The 13,825-nt window shown below is 44.3% G+C and overlaps 1 protein-coding gene across 1 annotated transcript in view; it reads left to right on the top strand.

Moving 5' to 3' along the window:
- The window catches only part of LOC135001480 (hydroperoxide isomerase ALOXE3-like), a 225,206-nt gene that overhangs the window by 137,517 nt on the left and 73,864 nt on the right, over window positions 1-13,825 (top strand). The window lies entirely within an intron of this gene.

Below are 13,825 nucleotides of genomic sequence, written 5' to 3'. Positions count from 1 at the left end.
AGAACGGAGGGCGGATGTCTGATGTCAAAGCCGTTTCCAGCATCGCAGGGATCGTCACACCAGTAGGTATAGGGCTGGTCTTCTTTTGCTTGAATTTTTTTTAGCTTAGCAGGGCTGCACAAGCGATTGCAACCCTGCTAAGCTAAAATACACTCCCCCATAGGTGTGTACTAGTTGATAGCAGCAGCAAAAAGTTGCTGGCTGTGATCAACTCGGAATGACCACCAAAGTGTAGTAGTTGCCTAAAGCAACCAAGCAGATTTTAAGGGCTAGATTAAAATGCCCCCCCCCCCCCCCCCTCTTGCGATCGCACCCACCAGCAGCTATTCTAATGTTGCTACTGACAGGCGCGACAAGTTCATTTCAGCTCACTAACCCCGGGGGTAGCGAGCTAAAATGCATGTAAAGGGACCCGTTTAGGCGTCCAAACGAGTGTTTTCATGTCCACGCCCATTACATTAGTTGGGTTTAGGTGCTTTGCGAGAAAACGTAAGTGTAATGGCCGCGATCAGCGCGATACGTGGAGGCATTTGAATATTGCCCCGCGATCTCCCGTCACTTTAGACTTGAGATTGGGAGTGCGATAACAATTGAATTCTTCCCTTAATGTCATTTCAAATACTGACTATCTCTATTAGAGAAATTGGTAACTGGGATATGGGTACTGATAAGGATAAAGCTATCGGAGAACTAATACTAAAGGCATAGAACATCAACATTCTGATAGTATTAGACAGAGCTGGATTAAGGCTATGGGGGGGGGGGGGGGCTGGGGCACTTCAGACATTGGGGCTTCCAATAAAGAGGCAGGCAGACGAAATAAATATATATATATATATATATATATATGCAAAGTCCGGCACTCCTCCAGTGGTGTAGATGCCCTGGTGCCCACAGTAAGAATGGTGGCTATAGGACGAAAATGACTGTGGCACTCGGGGTCTTGAAGAGGACAAAATTTATTGAAAATCACAACAACAAACACCAACGTTTCGGGGTGTCTAACCCCTTTGTCAAGATGTGAGAGTGTGTGTGTGCGTGTGTGTGTATATATATATATATATATATATATATATATGTATATATAATATATACACACACACACACACACACACACACACACACACACACACACACACACACACACACACACACACACACAGTATATATACACTGCTCAAAAAAATAAAGGGAACACTTAAACAACACAATGTTACTCCTAGTCAATCACACTTCTGTGAAATCAAACTGTCCACTTAGGAAGCAACACTGATTGACAATCAATTTCACATGCTGTTGTGCAAATGGAATAGACAACAGGTGGGAATTATAGGCAATTAGCAAGACACCCCCAATAAAGGAGTTGTTTTGCAGGTGGTGACCACAGACCACTTCTCAGCTCCTATGCTTTCTGGCTGATGTTTTGGTCACTTTTGAAAGCTGGCGGTGCTTTCACTCTAGTGGTAGCATGAGACGGAGTCTACAACCCACACAAGTGGCTCAGGTAGTGCAGCTCATCCAGGATGGCACATCAATGCGAGCTGTGGCAAGAAGGTTTGCTGTGTCTATCAGCGTAGTGTCCAGAGCATGGAGGCGCTACCAGGGGACGGGCCAGTACATCAGGAGACGTGGAGGAGGCTGTAGGAGGGCAACAACCCAGCAGCAGGACTGCCACCTCCGCCTTTGTGCAAGGAGGAACAGAAGGAGCACTGCCAGAGCCTTGCAAAATGACCTCCAGCAAGCCACAAATGTGCATGTGTCTACTCAAACGATCAGAAACTGACTCCATGAAGGTGGTATGAGGGCCCGACGTCCACAGGTGGGGGTTGTGCTTACAGCCCAACACCGTGCAGGACGTTTGGCATTTGTCAGAGAACACCAAGGTTGGCAAATTCGCCACTGGCGCCCTGTGCTCTTCACAGATGAAAGCAGGTTCTCACTGAGCACATGTGACCGACGTGACAGAGTCTGGAGACGCCAAGGAGAACGTTCTGCTGCCTGCAACATCCTCCAGCATGACCGGTTTGGCAGTGGGCCAGTAATGGTGTGGCGTGGCATTTCTTTGGGGGGCCGCACAGCCCTCCATGTGCTCGCCAGAGGTAGCCTGACTGCCATTAGGTACCGAGATGAGATCTTCAGACCCCTTGTGAGACCATATGCTGGTGCGGTTGGCCCTGGGTTCCTCCTAATGCAAGACAATGCTAGACCTCATGGTGCTGGAGTGTGTCAGCAGTTCCTGCAAGACGAAGGCATTAATGCTATGGACTGGCAAGCCCGTTCCCCAGACCTGAATCCAATTGAGCACATCTGGGACATCATGTCTCACTCCATCCACCAACGCCACGTTGCACACAGACTGTCCAGGAGTTGGCGGATGCTTTAGTCCAGGTCTGGGAGGAGGTCCTTCAGGAGACCATCCGCCACCTCATCAGGAGCATGCCCAGGCATTGTAGGGAGGTCATACAGGCACGTGGAGGCCATACACACTACTGAGCCTCATTTTGACTTGTTTTAAGGACATTACATCAAAGTTGGATCAGCCTGTAGTGTGTTTTTTCACTTTAATTTTGAGTGTGACTCCAAATCCAGACCTCCATGGGTTAATAAATTTGATTTCCATTGATAATTTTTGTGTGATTTTGTTGTCAGCACATTCAACTATGTAAAGAACAAAGTATTTAATAAGAATATTTCATTCATTCAGATCTAGGATGTGTTATGTTAGTGTTCCCTTTATTTTTTGAGCAGTGTATATACATCCTGTAGAAAGGAAGAGGCTGCAGTCAGTGGATTTTTATATTAGTGAAAATCTGTATTAATAGTTATTAATAGTAACTTTCGTGGGTTTTTCCTTAAGGGTACAGATTTACATTAATCTAAAGACCTGTGGAGTGCCGCATACTGCTTATTTTAAGCTAGGAGGACACCCTGAAAGTGTGTATGTATATATATATATATATATATATATATATATACAGGGGCGGATTGGGAACAAAAAGCGGCCCTGGAAAAATTTGTACTAGTGGCCCCACTTGGGCAGCACCAGAGGTGTAAGGTCTAGCCATGGGCCATGGCAGCAGCACCCTCCCCCCCAAGACTTTCCAGATAGTGGGCATGTCCAGCATCAAGGGGGAAGTTAAAAAGAAATACAATTAAATGTTATGAGCACATTATATATGATACACCTTCAGAATTTAGGAAACTATATAATTCTTTAGAAAGATATATTTTCTTCCTTATTATACCAACCGTATCCCAATCACTATTCACTCAATCTTATATGTCAGCCAAGCAGGCAGACAGAGCATACACTTGATCATCTGCAATCACAGGCTAAGTGGCAAAGTCATTTTCATATATGCAAATTGTTTGGCATCTTATTCATTATGTCTTTAAATAAGACCACATGTCCTCAAACAAAACAGGCCCCACAGGTGCGCCGGCCCACCGGGAACCTTCCCTGTAAATCCTATGGCCAATCCACCTCTGTATATATATATATATATGTATATATAATATTAGAGATGAGCGGGTTCGGTTCCTCGGAATCCGAACCCCCCCGAACTTCAGCCTTTTTACACGGGTCCGAGGCAGACTCGGATCTTCCCGCCTTGCTCGGTTAACCCGAGCGCGCCCGAACGTCATCATCCCGCTGTCGGATTCTCGCGAGGCTCGTATTCTATCACGAGACTCGGATTCTATATAAGGAGCCGCGCGTCGCCGCCATTTTCACACGTGCATTGAGATTGATAGGGAGAGGACGTGGCTGGCGTCCTCTCCGTTAGAATAGATAGAGACACTTGAGTTGATTTACTACTAACTTAGTAATTTTGGGGAGCATTAGGAGTACTCAGAGTGCAGAGTTTTGCTGATAGTTACTAGTGACCACCACCAGTTTTATTTATTATTTAATATAATCCGTTCTCTGCCTGAAAAATAACGATACACAGTCACATACCATATCTGTGCTCAGCCTCAGTGTGCTGCATGATAATATCATCTATGTATACCTGACTGTGCTGAGTGCTCACTGCTCACACAGCTGAATTGTGGGGGAGACTGGGGTGCAGTTATAGCAGGAGTACAGTGCACACTTTTGCTGCCAGTGTGACTGACCAGTGACCACCAGTATATTGTCTGCCTGAAAAAGTTAAACACTCCTGTGGTGTTTTTTTTTTTTATTCTATAAACGCATTCTGCTGACAGTGTCCAGCAGGTCCGTCATTCATTATATTATATAAATATTTACCTGCAGTAGTGTTATATTTTTTTTGTTCATCTCTATCATCTTTATCATCTCTATATTAGCAGACGCAGTACGGTAGTCCACGGCTGTGGCTACCTCTGTGTCGTCAGTGCTCGTCCATAATTGTATACCTACCTGTGGTGGGGTTTATTTTTCTATCTTCTTCATACTAGTAGTTTAGGAGTCTGCTGACAGTGTCCAGCAGGTCCGTCATTATATTATATATACCTGCAGTAGTGATATATATATATATTTTATATCATTATCATCTCTATACTAGCAGACGCAGTACGGTAGTCCATGGCTGTAGCTACCTCTGTGTCGTCAGTGCTCGTCCATAATTGTATACCTACCTGTGGTGGGGTTTTTTTTTTCTATCTTCTTCATACTAGTAGTTTAGGAGTCTGCTGACAGTGTCCAGCAGGTCCGTCATTATATTATATATACCTGCAGTAGTGATATATATATATATATATATTTTATATCATTATCATCTCTATACTAGCAGACGCAGTACGGTAGTCCACGGCTGTAGCTACCTCTGTGTCGTCAGTGCTCGTCCATAATTGTATACCTACCTGTGGTGGGGTTTATTTTTCTATCTTCTTCATACTAGTAGTTTAGGAGTCTGCTGACAGTGTCCAGCAGGTCCGTCATTATATTATATATACCTGCAGTAGTGATATATATATATTTTTTATATCATTATCATCTCTATACTAGCAGACGCAGTACGGTAGTCCACGGCTGTAGCTACCTCTGTGTCGTCAGTGCTCGTCCATAATTGTATACCTACCTGTGGTGGGGGTTTTTTTTCTATCTTCTTCATACTAGTAGTTTAGGAGTCTGCTGACAGTGTCCAGCAGGTCCGTCATTATATTATATATACCTGCAGTAGTGATATATATATATATTTTTTATATCATTATCATCTCTATACTAGCAGATGCAGTACGGTAGTCCACGGCTGTAGCTACCTCTGTGTCGTCAGTGCTCGTCCATAATTGTATACCTACCTGTGGTGGGGTTTTTTTTTCTATCTTCTTCATACTAGTAGTTTAGGAGTCTGCTGACAGTGTCCAGCAGGTCCGTCATTATATTATATATACCTGCAGTAGTGATATATATATATTTTTTATATCATTATCATCTCTATACTAGCAGACGCAGTACGGTAGTCCACGGCTGTAGCTACCTCTGTGTCGTCAGTCACTCGTCATCCATAAGTATACTAGTATCCATCCATCTCCATTGTTTACCTGAGGTGCCTTTTAGTTGTGCCTATTAAAATATGGAGAACAAAAATGTTGAGGTTCCAAAAATAGGGAAAGATCAAGATCCACTTCCACCTCGTGCTGAAGCTGCTGCCACTAGTCATGGCCGAGACGATGAAATTCCATCAACGTCGTCTGCCAAGGCCGATGCCCAATGTCATAGTACAGAGCATGTAAAATCCAAAACACAAAATATCAGTAAAAAAAGGACTCAAAAATCTAAAATAAAATCGTCGGAGGAGAAGCGTAAACTTGCCAATATGCCATTTACCACACGGAGTGGCAAGGAACGGCTGAGGCCCTGGCCTATGTTCATGGCTAGTGGTTCAGCTTCACATGAGGATGGAAGCACTCAGCCTCTCGCTAGAAAAATGAAAAGACTTAAGCTGGCAAAAGCACAGCAAAGAACTGTGCGTTCTTCGAAATCACAAATCCACAAGGAGAGTCCAATTGTGTCGGTTGCGATGCCTGACCTTCCCAACACTGGACGTGAAGAGCATGCGCCTTCCACCATTTGCACGCCCCCTGCAAGTGCTGGAAGGAGCACCCGCAGTCCAGTTCCTGATAGTCAGATTGAAGATGTCAGTGTTGAAGTACACCAGGATGAGGAGGATATGGGTGTTGCTGGCGCTGGGGAGGAAATTGACAAGGAGGATTCTGATGGTGAGGTGGTTTGTTTAAGTCAGGCACCCGGGGAGACACCTGTTGTCCGTGGGAGGAATATGGCCATTGACATGCCTGGTGAAAATACCAAAAAAATCAGCTCTTCGGTGTGGAAGTATTTCAACAGAAATGCGGACAACAGGTGTCAAGCCGTGTGTTGCCTTTGTCAAGCTGTAATAAGTAGGGGTAAGGACGTTAACCACCTCGGAACATCCTCCCTTATACGTCACCTGCAGCGCATTCATCATAAGTCAGTGACAAGTTCAAAAACTTTGGGCGACAGCGGAAGCAGTCCACTGACCAGTAAATCCCTTCCTCTTGTAACCAAGCTCACGCAAACCACCCCACCAACTCCCTCAGTGTCAATTTCCTCCTTCCCCAGGAATGCCAATAGTCCTGCAGGCCATGTCACTGGCAATTCTGACGAGTCCTCTCCTGCCTGGGATTCCTCCGATGCATCCTTGCGTGTAACGCCTACTGCTGCTGGCGCTGCTGTTGTTGCTGCTGGGAGTCGATGGTCATCCCAGAGGGGAAGTCGTAAGACGACTTTTACTACTTCCACCAAGCAATTGACTGTCCAACAGTCCTTTGCGAGGAAGATGAAATATCACAGCAGTCATCCTGCTGCAAAGCAGATAACTGAGGCCTTGGCATCCTGGGCGGTGAGAAACGTGGTTCCGGTATCCATCATTACTGCAGAGCCAACTATAGACTTGTTTGAGGTACTGTGTCCCCGGTACCAAATACCATCTAGGTTCCATTTCTCTAGGCAGGCGATACCGAAAATGTACACAGACCTCAGAAAAAGACTCACCAGTGTCCTAAAAAATGCAGTTGTACCCAATGTCCACTTAACCACGGACATGTGGACAAGTGGAGCAGGGCAGACTCAGGACTATATGACTGTGACAGCCCACTGGGTAGATGTATTGACTCCCGCCGCAAGAACAGCAGCGGCGGCACCAGTAGCAGCATCTCGCAAACGCCAACTCTTTCCTAGGCAGGCTACGCTTTGTATCACCGCTTTCCAGAATACGCACACAGCTGAAAACCTCTTACGGCAACTGAGGAAGATCATCGCAGAATGGCTTACCCCAATTGGACTCTCCTGTGGATTTGTGGCATCGGACAACGCCAGCAATATTGTGTGTGCATTAAATCTGGGCAAATTCCAGCACGTCCCATGTTTTGCACATACCTTGAATTTGGTGGTGCAGAATTATTTAAAAAACGACAGGGGCGTGCAAGAGATGCTGTCGGTGGCCAGAAGAATTGCGGGACACTTTCGGCGTACAGGCACCACGTACAGAAGACTGGAGCAACACCAAAAACGCCTGAACCTGCCCTGCCATCATCTGAAGCAAGAAGTGGTAACGAGGTGGTATTCAACCCTCTATATGCTTCAGAGGTTGGAGGAGCAGCAAAAGGCCATTCAAGCCTATACAACTGACCACGATATAGGAGGTGGAATGCACCTGTCTCAAGCGCAGTGGAGAATGATTTCAACGTTGTGCAAGGTTCTGCAACCTTTTAAACTTGCCACACGTGAAGTCAGTTCAGACACTGCCAGCCTGAGTCAGGTCATTCCCCTTATCAGGCTTTTGCAGAAGAAGCTGGAGACATTGAATGAGGAGCTAACACTGAGCGATTCCGTTAGGCATGTGGGACTTGTGGATGGAGCCCTTAATTCGCTTAACAAGGATTCACGGGTGGTCAATCTGTTGAAATCAGAGCACTACATTTTGGCCACCGTGCTCGATCCTAGATTTAAAACCCACCTTGGATCTCTCTTTCCGGCAGACACAAGTCTGCAGGGGTTCAAAGAACTGCTGGTGACAAAATTGTCAAGTCAAGCGGAACGCGACCTGTCAACATCTCCTCCTTCACATTCTCCCGCAACTGGGGGTGCGAGGAAAAGGCTCAGAATTCCGAGCCCACCCGCTGGCGGTGATGCAGGGCAGTCTGGAGCGACTGCTGATGCTGACATCTGGTCCGGACTGAAGGACCTCACAACGATTACGGACATGTCGTCTACTGGCACTGCATATGATTCTCTCTCCATTGAAAAAATGGTGGAGGATTATATGAGTGACCGCATCCAAGTAGGCAAGTCAGACAGTCCGTACGTATACTGTCAGGAAAAAGAGGCAATTTGGAGGCCCTTGCACAAACTGGCTTTATTCTACCTAAGTTGCCCTCCCACAAGTGTGTACTCCGAAAGAGTGTTTAGTGCCGCCGCTCACCTTGTCAGCAATCGGCGTACGAGGTTACTTCCAGAAAATATGGAGAAGATGATGTTCATTAAAATGAATTATAATCAATTCCTCCATGGAGACATTCACCAGCAGCAATTGCCTCCACAAAGTACACAGGGAGCTGTGATGGTGGATTCCAGTGGGGACGGATTGATAATCTGTGAGGAGGGGGATGTACACGGTGATGAATCGGAGGATGATGATGAGGTGGACATCTTGCCTCTGTAGAGCCAGTTTGTGCAAGGAGAGATTAATTGCTTCTTTTTTGGTGGGGGTCCAAACCAACCCGTCATTTCAGTCACAGTCGTGTGGCAGACCCTGTCACTGAAATGATGGGTTGGTTAAAGTGTGCATGTCCTGTTTATACAACATAAGGGTGGGTGGGAGGGCCCAAGGACAATTCCATCTTGCACCTCTTTTTTCTTTCATTTTTCTTTGCGTCATGTGCTATTTGGGGAGTGTTTTTTGAAAGGGCCATCCTGCGTGACACTGCAGTGCCACTCCTAGATGGGCCAGGTGTTTGTGTCGGCCACTTGGGTCGCTGAGCTTAGTCATCCAGCGACCTCGGTGCAAATTTTAGGACTAAAAATAATATTGTGAGGTGTGAGGTGTTCAGAATAGACTGAAAATGAGTGGAAATTATGGTTATTGAGGTTAATAATACTTTGGGATCAAAATGACCCCCAAATTCTATGATTTAAGCTGTTTTTTAGGGGTTTTTTTAAAAAAAAAAACACCCGAATCCAAAACACACCCAAATCCGACAAAAAAAATTCGGTGAGGTTTTGCCAAAACGCGTTCGAACCCAAAACACGGCCACGGAACCAAACCCAAAACCAAAACACAAAACCTGAAAAATTTCCGGTGCACATCTCTATATAATATACAGTGCATCCAGAAAGTATTCACAGCGTGCCACTTTTTCCACATTTTGTTATGTTACAGCCTTATTCCAAAGTGGAATAAATTAATTTTTTCCTCAAAATTCTACACACAATACCTCATAATGACAATGTGAAAAAAGTGTTTGAGATTTTTGCTAATTTATTAAAAATAAAAAACTAAGAAACACATGTACATAAGTATTCACAGCCTTTGCTCAATACTTTGTTGATGCACCTTTGGCAGCAATTACAGCCTCAAGTCTTTTTGAATATGATGCCACAAGCTTGGCACACTTATCTTTGGGCAGTTTCGCCCATTCCTCTTTGCAGCACCTCTCAAGCTCCATCAGGTTGGATGGGAAGTGTCGGTGCACAGCCATTTTCAGATCTCTCCAGAGATGTTCAATCGGATTCAAGTCTGGGCTCTGGCTTGACCATTCAAAGACATTCACAGAGCTGTCCTGAAGCCACTCCTTTGATATCTTGGCTGTGTGTTTAGAATCATTGTCCTGCTGAATGATGAACCGTCGCCCCAGTCTGAGGTCAAGAGTGCTCTGGAGCAGGTTTTCATCCAGGATGTCTCTGTACATTGCTGCTTTCATCTTTCCCACTATTCTGACTAGTCTCTCAGTTCCTGCCGCTGAAAAACATCCCCACAGCATGATGCTGCCACCGCCATGCTTCACTGTAGGGATGGTATTAGCCTGATGAGCGGTGCTTGGTTTCCTCCAAATATAACACCTGGCATTCACGCCAAAGAGATTAATCTTTGTCTCATCAGACCAGAGAATTTTATTTCAGGTACATCTTGGCAAACTCCTGACGGGCTGCCATGTGCTTTTTACTAAGGAATTTCTTCCATCTGGCCACTCTACCATACACGCCTGATTGGTGGATTGCTGCAGAGACGGTTGTCCTTCTGGAATGTTCTCCTCTCTCCACAGAGGAATGCTATAGCTCTGACAGAGTGACCATCGGGTTCTTGGTCACCTCCCTGACTACTGCCCTTCTTCCCCGATCGCTCAGTTTAAATGGCCAGCCAGCTTTAGGAAGAGTCCTGGTGGTTTTGAACTTCTTCCATTTACGGATGATGGAGACCACTGTGCTCATTGGGACCTTCAAAGCAGATATTTTTCTGTACCCTTCCCCAGATTTGTGCCTCAAGACAATCCTGTCTCAAAGGTCTACAGACATTTCTTTTGGCTTCATGCTTGGTTTGTGCTCAGGCATGCACTGTCAAGTGTTAGACAGGTGTGTGCCTTTCCAAATCATGTCGAATCAACTGAATTTACCACAGGTGGACTCCAATTATGCTGTAGGAACATCTCAAGGATGGTCATTGGAAACAGGATGCACCTGAGCTCAATTTTGAGCTTCATGGCAAAGGCTGTGAATACTTATGTACATGTGATTTCTTAGTTTTTTATTTTTAATAATGTCATTATGGGGTATTGTGTGAAGAATTTGGAGGGAAAAAAATAATTTATTCCATTTTGGAATAAGGCTGTAACAGAACAAAATGTGGAAAAAGTGAAGCGCTGTGAATACTTTCTGGATGCACTGTATATATATATATATATATATATATATATATATATATATAAATCTATATCAACAGCAAGGATGCTGCACTCGTGGCTTGTAATAAAGACTATTTGGGATATTCAATTTGCCCAGAACAGACACCAGGAGTAAAAACCCCCGATGTTTCTTCAGATGCTGCAGTCGGGCTATTCAATTAGCTCGGCTGGTAAAAAGTGCATTTACACCCGTAAACACACAGGTTCAGTGAAACCTGTGTGTTTTTGGGTGAAGTAGACCTGTTTTCAGATGAAAACTGAGGTGCTTCCGGGGATCTTGCTTCGCCTGTCGGGGGTAATTGAATATCCTGACAGACTGCTATATCAACATTTCAATTATAGATTTATATACACAGTATATATATATATATATATACTGTGTGTGTGTGTGTGTGTGTGTATATATATATATAAACATATAGCTCCCAAGTCCGGCACTCGAACTATCAAAGAATATACTTCACCGGGTGCCCTCCAAAGACGCCTCCCACGCCGGCAGGAATCCAAATGTATAGACCACGGGCGGCACTCCCAGTATAACATGAAAGAAGACACGGAGACCGTGGCTTACAGCAGCAACGTTTCAGCTCTTTAATGAGCTTTTTTCAAGCACAACACAGATGAGCACAAGTAACACATATATAGCACTTCCCACCACCACACGTCACTGTTTTGTTCATACGTTTGTAAATCCAGTCATCAGGACACAGAGACATGTGAGTTCACTACTGTGCTGTTTATTCCATCACCAACTCCAGGCACACACACACTGGACCACCCACTTCCCAGCATCCCCCTGGTCCCAGGGACCATCACTGAAGATTCAGGCTTACACAGATTAGTAAGGGAGTGTCTACAAATATTAAGCATTCTAATACACTAACATCACATCCTCTTTTCTTTAAAGATAAGCCCTGTACGCTTTAATGCAACAATTAACAACTTCATATTAAGAACATCATCTAACACGTTTCAATGAGTCTCTCAGGTCTGCGTATTTCCCTTTTGGGTCTTTCATACACAGTCTGTGTTTCATCTACCATGTTGGACCTTTCTAGAATCGTGGTTTGTTCACCATTATGAGGATCATCATACATGTCAGATGAAGGGTATTCTTCAGTCATGTTGTCTTCATTATGGTTAGGTTGAGATCTTAAATCCATCCGATTTCTTCTTACTTCCGTTCCACGCTCTGTACGTATAGTATAAGATCTTGGTGCTACTTGTGCTTGCACAATACCTTTCTGCACCCAAATACCTTTCTCATGATCTCTGTAACGGACTTGGTCACCCGATTTTAGATCAGATAAGCTTTTTACTCGCCTGTCATGGAACAGTTTCTGTTTCGCCTGTTGACGTTCCTTACTCAGTCTGACCAACGCTGAGTTATGTGTATTAAGCAGTTCATCATGTATCGGGAGATTTGCTCTAATCCTCCTTCCCATCAGCATTTGTGCAGGAGAAAGTCCATTCTGTAAAGGTGTACTGCGGTAGATTAAAAGACTTTTGTAGAAATCTTCTTTACCTTCTTGAGCTTTTTTCATGAGACTCTTTACAGTTTTTACTGAACTTTCCACCAACCCATTTGAGCGTGGATAGTGGGGACTTGACATAGTATGGACAAATTCCCACTCATCAGCAAATTGTCTAAATTCAGCACTGGAAAACTGAGGACCATTGTCAGTGAACACTTCTATAGGAACACCATGCCTTGCAAAGATTGACTACATGCAATTGATTACGGCTTTACTAGTAGTTGTATGTAGTGTCTTCACCTCAGGGTAGTTAGAGTAATAATCAGTCACGACAATGTACGTTTTCCCATTACAATCAAACAAATCTGCGCCAATTTTCTGGTACGGTGTCTCTGGCACTGCGTGAGGACTCAGTGGCTCGACTTGTTGTTTCGATCTATACGTAAGACATTATTCACATGTAGCTGTAGTCTGTGCTATGTCTTGGTTCATTCTTGGCCAATACATAACTTCACGCGCTCTCCACTTACATTTTTCTTCTCCAAAGTGGCCTCCATGTATCTTGCACAGCATAGTTTTTCTTAGTCGTGAAGGTATGACAAACCTATTGCCTTTGTAAATAATACCATCGACAACTGTAAGGTCACTGCGGTACATCCAATAATCATGGATAGACAGCGGGCACGCATGTTTTTCTGCTGGCCAAGCTTTCAGAATGATATCTTTCAACACTTTCATTGTGTCATCCGTCTCAGTTTCTTTCCTAATCTGTTCTTGTCTTGCAAAAGACACTGGTAGAGAAGCTACGATCAAATTAACATAGGCTTCTATCTCTTCATGCATCCGACTTTTAGAACCTTTACTTTTGTCCACAGCACGAGAAAGTGTATCAGCAATGTACATGTATTTGCCGGGACAGTACAGCAAGTGTACATCATATATCTGTAGTCTGATAAGCATTCGTTGAATTCTCATGGGACAGTCATCTGATGATTTAGTCATGATAGCTACCAATGGCTTGTGGTCAGTTTCCACTGTAAATGTTTGACCATACACAAACTGATGAAATCGCTCACATGCATATGTGATCGCTAGAAGTTCTTTTTCTATCTGAACATACCTTGTTTCAGCACTTGTCAGTGCTCTTGATGCATAGATTACTGGTTGCCATGTATCCTCATGTTCTTGTAAGAGCACTGAGCCTAGGCCAAATTGCAAAGCATATGCTGAAATTCTTATTCTTTTCGCAGGATCAAAGAATTTTAGCACTGGTTGCTCTGTAATTATCTGTTTCAAGTTTTGCCAACTTTCTTCTTGTTCATGTGACCACATCCACTCGTTATCTTTGTCCAACAACCATCTAAGAGAGGCTGTTCATTCAGAGAGTTGAGAAATAAACTTTCCTAAGTAAGTAATCATCCCTAGGAATCTTCTGACATCCTCTTTGT

Source organism: Pseudophryne corroboree, chromosome 2 (assembly GCF_028390025.1).
Source record: "Pseudophryne corroboree isolate aPseCor3 chromosome 2, aPseCor3.hap2, whole genome shotgun sequence".
In the NCBI taxonomy this organism is placed as follows: Eukaryota; Metazoa; Chordata; class Amphibia; order Anura; family Myobatrachidae; genus Pseudophryne; species Pseudophryne corroboree.
The sequence above is the reverse complement of the archived record's forward strand: the minus strand, read 5'-3'. Positions and strand labels throughout refer to the sequence as shown.